Genomic DNA, 10659 nt, shown 5'->3' with positions numbered 1-10659 from the left:
CAGTATAGAAAGTTTTAAAAACAATAAAATGGATTGTTTATCATTGCATATGTGTATCATGGTTCTAAGAGGAAACAGAATTTACTCCAGATGATTCAAATGAATAGACCTACAGAGTCTACTTACAGATACATATTAGGGTTAAGTGAACAAACAAGTTGTGGTGAAGCATCCAATGACTAGCAACAGTAAGAAGGCTTTCCTTCTGCTACATCTTTTGCAAAGGAGATTGAATTAATCTGGTGAGGAGTTGAGCTGGATTTGAGATTGATTGTGGCTGTGGTTAACCTCAGGGCAACACAGGGTTTGAATTCCTGTAGAGATACCTTGTGCTTATGATGGGGTTGTTTTGACACAGGAAAGTGACCCTGGGAGCCTCTTCAGGTCCAAGTGGGTCCTTGGCTTTGCGCAAGAAAGAATTCAGGAGCAGCCAACAGTATAAAGTGAAAGCAAGATTTATTCAGAAACTACAGAAAAATCTCCTCCACAGACAGAACAGAGCAAATTCTCCCTGTAGAAGACAAGTGGCCCCTGGTTCCTGTTGCCCCTCTATTTAAGCAATGGCTTAATTACAGGCTAAACAAGGGGAGGAATATTCATGGACTTGTCCTGCCTCCATCTTGTTTTGATTAGGGTAGTTTCAAACTTTGTTTTAAAACTTCTTGGCTCAGTTAGACAATGTTTGCACAATTAAGCAATGCCCAAAGCAGGGCCTGCCAGTTCCCTGCTTCATTTCCCACTCAGAGATAACACCCGCCCCCCGCCCCGCCTCCCCCCACTGCCTTAATCATAAGGGGTTGTAGAAGGAGGAAGATGTGTCTTCTGTAACTGCTTCAGGCTGACTTTAGGGGTGTTGGCCCTGCCTATCATGGGAGGAGTAAAAATCTCTGGAAACGGTCTAGGGGGCTCAGGGGTAGCATGCTTCTATGTTCTGAATCCAGCTGATGAGATGGGTTGGAAGTCTTGCATTAGCATAAACTTGAATCGCAATTACTGTAACCTGGAAGATATAAATTTTACCAGAGGGTTAAATAAACATGATTCAAAGATTAAAAGAAGGATACCTAATAAGAGCCCTAAGAAGGGAAAGAACCAAATGACACTGGGCAAATATCCCTTAATACTACAGCCCCCAACCCCTGAGTCACAGACTGGTACAGGACCATGGCCCCTTAGGAACCAGGCCATATGGCAGGAGGTGAGCGGCAGGGAATGGCGGATGAGCCAGCAAAGCTCCATATGTATTTACAGCCACTCCCCATCACTGGCCATCATTCCCCTACCTGCCCACCCCAGGTCTATGGAAAAATTGTCTTCCATGAAACCAGTCCCTGGTGCTGAAAAGGTTGGGGACCACTGCCTTAATAGGATCCCAGATGGTCTGGGCAGTGGGGTTATTGATGTTATGTAGCCACTTAGCCTGTTGAAGGTCGGTTGCCCTTTGCTCTACCTCCTGTGAAACATTAATGTAGATGCAATAAGATGTGTTTGCAATAGAACTTACTACTTTCTATTCAGCCAGAATGCAACATGGTTATTTTCAGATGGCCAAGATGGACAGAAAAAGTCTTCTCCAGGGGGAGGTGGGAGTATAATGTAAACATGGTGAACTAAGGCGAAATGCAAGTTTGGTTAATAACTATGCAAGTGACTTGATTGCAGCCACTAGGAAGCAAGCAAAGTAACGATAACCAGTAGATTATTAAGAAAATACTAACAATGATTAAGAAGAGAAGAGTGAGCACATTCATATTAGTCATTTGAATGAGGGTGTTACTTAGCCTTCTTGCTGTCTTCAGGAGGCAGCCTGTGAACCTGAGGTCCTTTGTGGGCTCACAGTTAGACAATGTAAGACAAGTAAGCTAGCTCCTCTGTGCCAACCTGTGGGGGCTCATGAGAAACAGGTTTAATCCTAGACAAATGTTCCCAACTAGTTAGTTCCGATAATGACAGACAAAGGAAGCTTATATGTAGCTAAACATTTAAATATTCTAGTAGCAAATCTATATTAATTTAGACAGAAGCAAAATTATTAAATGAGTCTTAATGTTTCTGAATACAGGCCTGGTCCTTTGACTCATGAATGCAGTTTGCTGTGATTGTTGTCTTTTCCTGGGTCTGAAAACAGGATTTTTTTTTTTTAAATTGAGTTTGGTGTTAGATACCCACTAGTCAAGGCCCTGTAAGTTAGTTAACAATATTTGACACAGCCTTTGACCTGATTTGAGGATGCTCATCAAAGATGTCAAAAGACCCAAATTACCCAATCAAAAAAGAATCACGTCACTGTAAAACAACAACAATTCACCCAACCAAGAGTGATAATCAAAAAGACTTTAAAGGCAACACATGCAGTCACATGGATGCAAAAATCTCAGCTTTCTAAAGTTTACTTTTTTCCCCAGCAACCAAAAACATAACAAGGACAACATGGGAACTATCCCAACAAAATGCAAAATCTCTGTTTCTTAAGTCAGTTATCAAGAGGTAAAGAAAAGCCCCTGTAGTGTGATAGATGTTCCTCTCCTATGGGAGACCCATCCAGACAACTCCAAAGTCAAACTTGATAAAAGGGCCCCCAACTTAATTAGACACAGGAAAGTCTAGGCTCACGTGCACACATCACATTACAGAGGAACGTGAACAAGAGCAAATGACCCTTAGTAACAGTATGAAAAATGTTCTGACCACATGGAACGATTCAGACATATCAAGAAAAGCCAAGAATAGAATTAAGTTATACTAGAGGAAAACACGGCTTTTAAGATAAAACATTTTACTGTCAGGTCATAACAACAGACTTAGAACCAGAGGGGGAAAAGTTATAGGAGCTGACGATAAAGGTTAAAGGGGAGAGTTACCATTCCAGTCCTGTCAAGGGGAGGAAAAGCTGAAAGCAGCTGGACACAGCAAAAGCTGAACTTCTGAGATTTAAATCTGAAAAGTCCCAAAAGAAGCAGATTATAGGCTTAGAAGCAAATCTTGTTTTGCAGTTTCATTAAGAGCAAATCAATATTTCAAGAAAACCTTGTGATTTTAACCAAAACTTTTTTCTTTTAATTCTGGCCAACTCAACCATACATAAAATTCTTTCATAAATTCTTCTCCATGAACCGCATGACAACTTGCACAGACATCTAAAACATGCTCAGACTTTCTTTTTTTGTCCTAACTTTCCTCTTTCTCAAATAACCAGCCATTCTGTTGCAGGACAAAAATTCTCCATGCCAGATCCCTTCCCACACAAAACCATTTCCTCTCTGTTCAGTCTTTCTTACCAAAAATACATTTCCACACTCCTAGACTTTCCACATCTTTCTCCACTTTACCAGTTACCTTCTAACTTGCTTTTACTTCCCCTTCTAATCCATACATTGAATCAATCCAAACAACCTTTGAATTAGACAAAATTAGATATATAATTTTTTCCAGCACATTTCATGCCTCTTTCACAACACATCCTATTCATTGGTATGCCCCATATATAGAATCACACACATTGACCAGAATTCCTATTTTTAGTAACTTTAAATTTTGGTGAAAAACCTAAGCAGCAGGAAATTTTGAATTGTTTGTTACAAACATCTATTTTATTTACATTTTTCCAATTTATTATTTTAGCAGTTTACTTAGATTTTAGTTATTAAGTTATTTTCTGTTCACAATCTTTACAGCCTGTGAATGTAAGATATTTACCTTAGTAAGAAACTTAAACACATTTTTTTTTGCTGTTAACTCAGATTTAGCTGTTATTAAACCATTAGTACTAAATTAGCCTTATTTATCAAAAATGTACTAACTTTACATGAACTTGAAAACAATTTAGACCTATTTACTAAATTTACATATAACATAATACATGTACAAATACACAAACACATTTAAACATTTATACATATACACACACAACGATCTAATATTTTTTTTATCTCTGAATTCCAGCCAAGATACCACAAATTCAGCAGTCTACAAAAGGTAGCTGAAATCCCGTGCTGGAGAGCTGGTGGGCCCCCCTTAGAGTCAGGGACTGAGGAGGTTGCAGGGTAGGGTGCAGGCCTCCTAGGTCGGGGAGGTATAAGGGGATCATTTATGTCCTAAATGTCTGGAACAGTTTCTCAGTGCCTGGGTTAGAGGGACATAAAAGATAGAGGGCCTTAAAAATCTGTACATCAGGGATTTCTACCCTTATTCTTACAGAATAAGTCCAATTGTAAAATTGTGTTATAGTTTAAAGAACCATTTTCAGGCCAAGTTTCCTGGTCTCTGAGCTGGTATTGGGGCCAGATAGTATTGCAATGGAAAATAAGACTCTCTTTTTTTTTAGATCTTCTAACTTAAATTTTTCCCAGTTACTGAGGAGACATCCTACCGGAGAATCCTTTGGGATGCTTGTTATCATCCCCCTCCCTAAGCCTGGCAAAGACCTAAGTATCTTGTCTCTCAGAATCCCACCTTTCTTTGCCTCTAAGAAAGTCAACAAGGCAACAGCAGCCAAACCTTGCAAATCAAGGTCGGTGCAGTTGAGAAAGCACAAAGGCTGGAGGAGAAAAGATAGATCTGTGCAGAGGAATGGAAGCTGTAACCTCCAGTATGAGGAACACAGCGAAACAAATGTTGCAACACACAAAGTACAGAACAGACTTCAGTCTGAGAACAAACGTAACATTGTAATCTGACTTGATGAAACTGCTTAGGGTTTAGGGCAAAGGAAAAAAAGTCAACAGCAAGAGTAGCAACCTGAATGCAACAAGAAGAGACCTCAGACAGAATAGGTTTTTGTGATCTTAAGCAGCCTAGACAAATTATAAATCCAGCTCACTGAAGATACCAAAGGCTGGAGTTTAAGAGTCTTGGAAGCAAACAACCTAATGAGCAACAGTCAGTTTTAGGACAAGCAAAGACAAGTCATCAGAACTAAGAACTGTAAATAACATGATAACAAAAAATAATGGCAGAGGGTACAAGGCGGTTTGGTTTGCAGAAAAATAAAATAAACCTGGAAATACCTAAATGTCCACAAGGGCCTATTTTCGCCCTTTAACTTGAGAATACCTGATTGTCTCCAAGGGGCCTATTTCAGCCCTTTAACTTGGGGTTCCCAAAAAGAGAATCCCCTCCCAATTGCTGAAAACCCCGGGGCAGCTGTTGGGTAGCCTGCAGCCTATTTCAGCCAAAATGTGTCCCCAAGGGGCCTATTTCAGCCATTTAACTTGGGGTCACCAAAACAAACGGGCTGTGGCATCCCAGAGTCCTCACAATAAGGGAACTCTATTTAACAAAAGAAAACAATTTCAACATAAACAGGGGAAAAAACCTGCTTTATGAAGAATGAAAACAATTGCCCAGTTTGCTAATGCAGAAAGTATAAATGCAGACACAGAACAGATCACTGAAGACAGGCAAAAGGAGACAGTGAATTGTTGGATTCTTGCTTGATGTGGGGACAAGTCCCCACTCACTCCCAAGGCCAGAGTCACCACCTGGCAACTATCAACTACGGTAATCTGCACGGCGTGGATATTAAAACTCCTGCCACCCCGTTACCAGGGGAGCCATAGTTAGATGGATGGAATGAGTTTATGTCCTTTGATTCAGGAAGAGTCTTGAGAACAGAATTGGAAAAAGAGAGATGAAATAAAAGGGTCTGGCACTTTAGAAGACAGGAAAACTGAAAAGAAAACAGACTAGACAAAGGGAGACTTACCCGTACTTTTGGTTCCAAATAGTGCTGTGCAGTTTTAATTTGGGGTCTGGGTGGGTGTCACCCTTTGTCCCATCTAGACTGCCAGGAAGATGACACAGCAAATTGACCCCCAATGCTGGAAGCTACTTGAGGTCCAAGTGGGTCGTTGGCTTTGCGCAAGAAAGATTTGAGGAGAGAGCCGACAGTATAAAGTGAAAGCAAGATTTGTTCAGAAACTATAGAAAATCTACTCCATAGACAGAGCAGGGTCAAGTTCTCCCTATAGAAGACAACTGGCCCCTGGTTCCTGTTGCCCCTCTATTTAAGCAACGGCTTAATTATAGGCTAAACAAGGGGAGGAATATTCCTGAACTTGCCTGCCTCCATCTTGTTTTGATCAGGGTAGTTTGAAACTTTGATACTTCCTGGCTCAGCTAAACAGTGTTTGCATAATTAAGCAATGCCCAAAGCGGTGCCTGCCAGCTCCATGTGTCAGTTCTACCAGCAAAAGAAATGTTTGATGGGGGGGGGGGTTTAGGGCTTCTCTTCACACTCTCCCTTAGAGAAGGTCCTGTCTCATGATGTTGTTCTGATCCTTGCCCTTGTTAGCTTGGTGGTGGGAGTTACTGGGGGCCGTGGGGGTCAGGGGCAGGATTTGCAGTCTGCCGTTTTGAGTAAGCCTCAGTATCAGAGTGTGGCCTTCTTGGCTCTGGTGCCCATGCCCTGGCTTTATTTACGGGCTTCATTCATAATCCTGCCCTTATCCTACAAGCAGGGTTCTCCTCTTTCCTACTCTGGCTGCAATAAGTTTTGACCAATGTGTGAAGCGCAGCAATGCTTGTTGTCCTTTTCACCGCATATTGAGGCTTTGTACCATAGAGGAGATATGGAAGAACGGTTCGAACAGAGTTTCTTGCCCTTGAGGCTGCTGTTTCCTTTTCCTGGTCTGCTGTGGACAACGGAACAGACTTCTTACTTCTCTTTCCAGTCTTCACTGTGAGTGCTCAGCAGGTTTTGCAGAGGAAGAGCCTGCAAGATGATGCAGATTCCCCCAGTTTCTGTACCCTCTGGGGGCTTCACACTGCCTATCAACCCGCATTCACTTTTTATCAATTTGTCTGCTATTGTAGCTGAACTGTTCTCAGCAGTTTCTAGTTGTTTCTACTCCAGCTCAGTGTGTACTCACATCGTTCTTCCTATAAGCACTATTTCTCCTTAGATTTGGGTCATTTGGTTGGTGAGGAATAATCAGCTGTCCAATAGCTTATGATTTTGAAGTTAGTCTGGCTAATGTTTATTGTAGTACTGACAGCAATTCTTCTTCCAGCTTTCTACATCGTGGGAGCAAGCCAGAAACATGTCTGATGAAGTATTAGCTGAAATGCAAGTGTTTGCCTTGGAGAATTTCCGATATTCACAATAAATACTACAAATGAGAAAATTTTATTGTTTTAACCCATGGAAATTATAAAATTGTTTATCTTAGCAGCAGCATCCAGCATGTCCTGACTGACACAATATTTAAGCTGGGATGTCTGAGGTGCCTGGCAGAGGGACACATAGTAGAATACAATCAGAGATCCATGAAAAAAGGTAGCCCATAGACCTAGGAGGTGCATTCTAGGATCTCAGGAGTCTGGGGAGAAGCTGAAGCCCAGAAACCCAAGGCAGGAGGCAAAGAGTAGAGTATAGAGTTAATAAAATAACTTCAGAGATTTTAGTTACAGCAAAACTGCAGACAAGGCCAACACACAAGGCCAAAACACATGGGAAACAAGGTAAGAACAAGTCACTCAGCAAAACTGACTCAGTGTGAGCGGTGAGTTATTTAGTTCCTCCTGATTCCTGGCATCTTAGGTAGATCTCTGTCAAGAGTGGTTAAGTGCCCCAGCAATGTGGGCTAGAAGGATATACCACAGGAGGCCAAAGAGTTTTTATAACCCAAAACAGGCTAAGAGTCTCTCTTGGAGGAAAGTCCCTTCAATGACAGAATATATCATTTTGATCAAAATGCCATTGTGAACTTTTTCTTCTGTAGCAAACAGCTTGAATTCTGAGACACTATCACCCACATCCATATGTCTCAGTGTATGCTCTGCCAACATGTCTGTTTGCCATTTGCTCCATCTATACAATGCCAAACACCCAGGTGAAAAGTAAAAAATTCAGTCAGTGTTTCTAAACACCCAGATGTTTGGCACCAAGTATGTAAAATATCTGGATCCATGACAGTATTTTTCATTTTTTCATCTGGTGGCTTGGCATCACATAACACAAACCATGGTGTAGATGCTAAGTACTCTTAGGACTAAGAAAATACAGAACATTGTCACAACTCAGCACATTTTTTTCCTAAAGTACTAGAGAATCTTAGCCTTGAATTGGGCTTTAGAGGGCATCGAATGCAACTTCCCTCATAATGTATTTGTGGTATCTCTGCAAGCAAATCAAGGGGACTTCAGAAAAACCTGTCTGATATCAGGGAAGATTAACTCCAGATCTCTGATTTTATCTTATACACATGAATACAACTTCATTCGAAAAACACTGGCTGGGTATCTCCTCTGATCCTGGCTCTGGGCCTGGAAGAGACAAATATGCCATCAAGTAGCTAAGTTCAGTGTAGCAGAGGAAAGACATAAGACAGCGGCAGGGGATATAAAGAGAAGGCGATTGTCTGGAGGGATATTTTAGATTGTGTCAAGTGGACTTCACCAATTAAGTGTATCTACCACTGCTTGAGCTTTTCTTAGTACTAGGCATTATGATAGGTAGGATACCAATTTTCCGCCTTTAATCTACATAAAACCCTTAACACATAGAGATTCTTATTCCTATTTTATGGACATTTAGAGGAATTAAGTAACATTTCCAAGGCCACACAACATTAATATTCTAAGCAGATGGTCTTTAAAACAGGATCTTCTGCCTCCAAACACCTTTTTAATGACTGACTTTGCCTCCACGTTTCTCTAACAAAGCTCAAGACCTTAGTGCCTTGATCTTGTCATCCCAGGCAATGGCCAGGCCCTGGAGAAGAAGACTTGAACTCCCCCCGTGACACTTGGGGATCCCTCCAGAAAGAATCTAACTACTCAAGAAATCCAAAACAGCCAAAAGAAAATAATAATACACAAAAGAACAATTAACACTAAGAGGTGGATGAGAACTCAGCCTCCAACACTGGGAAACCAGAAAAAATGAAATGGAATGGGCACAGATGTTAACAGCAACAGACAAAGCTATTCAGGTAGAAGAGGGTCGTTTCCTAATCAAAAGAGCGGATTTCCCATCTTCAGGATGTCAAATAAAAAGAAATCTGGACTTAGATAAGGAGAGACTTTATTCAAAAAGACTACTGCAATAAGGAAAATGTTCCAATCTCAAGATCTGCAAGTGTCTCAAAAATCAAACAGAAGAAAAAAAGGCTTTTCTTTCATAGGGAGGGGAAATCAGGGCAACAGAAACTTTTAAATGGAAATGGAGCAAGGGGAGGAGGGGTGAGTAGATAGCCTGATGGAGGAGGTCTGCTGGGAAATGTTCCCCACTGTGGTCAGCTGAGTCTCGGGGCGCTAAGCTGGTGTGGGGGAACACTCTGCATTGTAGTGCTTGCTCACATTTGGAGCACGCCAAAATTCTGGGCCCTATGGGAAGGAAAGAAGTCTGATTAAAGTTTGATGGAGCCAAGGCAGAGGGTAACAAATGGGCAGCTGTAAACACTTGGTCAGGAGCTATCTGTAGTATGGACCTCTGAGAAAATCATCTATTTTATCTGCCATATTTTACTTTGCCTTTAGTGGTTTTCTCCTTTCATTGAAGGGTCACTCATCTCTCTCTCTCTCTCTCTTTTTTTTTTTTTTTTTTGAGACAGAGTCTCACTCTATTGCCCAGGCTAGAGTACCATGGTGTCAGCCTCGATTACTGCAACCTCAAACTCCTGGCCTCGAGCAACCCTCCTGCCTCAGCCTCCCAAGTAGCTGGGACTACAGGCATGCGCCACCATGCCCGGCTAATTTTTTCTATATATTTTTAGTTGTCCAGCTAATTTCTTCCCATTTTTTTTTTTAGTAGAGATGGGGTCTTACTTTTGCTCAGGCTGGTCTAGAACTCCTGAGCTCAAATGATCCTCCAGCCTTGGCCTCTCAGAGTGCTGGGATTACAGGCATAAGCCACCGTGCCCAGCCACTCATGTCTCTTTTTAATGCTACTATGATTATATAAAATGCTGCTATAATTGACAACACTGAAGATCCTACTTGCCCAGCCTTAACTTCATCCAGCTGCTGAATCAGGATTCTCTGAACAGAGACATCACAAATCCACCCAACTCTCAGCCCTTCTATGCCCCTTTCCAGGAGGTCCAGGCTGGCTAGGGGAATCCCATGAAGTTGTTTTTGGTGTCTAAGCTCTTGGCTCTGGGAGCCCTGCTGGTTCGCATTTCCTGGGTTTCAGTGTGGAACTGGAGGATTCCTCAGATTTATTCATTTTAGACCTGGTGGAGCAACTTTTTGAAGTAGAAATTCTGAATCCTTACCTCTGGCCTGCTATGAAACTAAACGACAGGCTCCTGAATTCTTTGGAAGGCTTGATTCAAAATATAAATGTGTTCACAGTGGCCAGTGGTTTATTGTCTTTTTATGTCTCTGGTAAAAGATAGGTGGTTTCATTGGCCACGTGGAATCTCTCCTTAAGCACCCCCAGCTTGATGTAATGTATGGTTTTTATAGATGAAAAAAAACAGATTCCCCACCCACCAGTAACTTTTAAAACCAAGATCATAGCCATTAAATTAAAGTTAATGATTGAAATGTATGTTTTATTCTGCAATATGAATGATGTGAGAGATGCAGCAAAGTTTGTAGATATTCCTTATTATGCTGTTTCTTTTATTTTAGGGGAGTTACAAAAAGATGCTAAACGACTTAAGCAATAGTTTATGGTTGCTCTTCTCCTCCCATACAGGGGATATTTCTTTG

General features: G+C 41.4%; 1 long non-coding RNA gene across 1 annotated transcript; it reads right to left on the bottom strand.

The window, feature by feature from the left end:
- Positions 1 to 439: 439 nt before the first annotated feature.
- On the bottom strand, positions 440 to 6055 carry LOC123645874. The gene is made up of 3 exons (XR_006737731.1): positions 5705 to 6055; positions 1505 to 1665; positions 440 to 1000 (listed from the first exon to the last, which is right to left on the bottom strand). It is a non-coding gene; the product is annotated as an uncharacterized LOC123645874 (long non-coding RNA).
- Positions 6056 to 10659: the final 4604 nt, after the last annotated feature.

The sequence above is a fragment of the Lemur catta genome, chromosome 10, assembly GCF_020740605.2.
Source record: "Lemur catta isolate mLemCat1 chromosome 10, mLemCat1.pri, whole genome shotgun sequence".
NCBI classification, from domain to species: domain Eukaryota; kingdom Metazoa; phylum Chordata; class Mammalia; order Primates; family Lemuridae; genus Lemur; species Lemur catta.
Note: the sequence above shows the minus strand (reverse complement) of the source record. Positions and strands in the feature narration are given on the sequence as shown.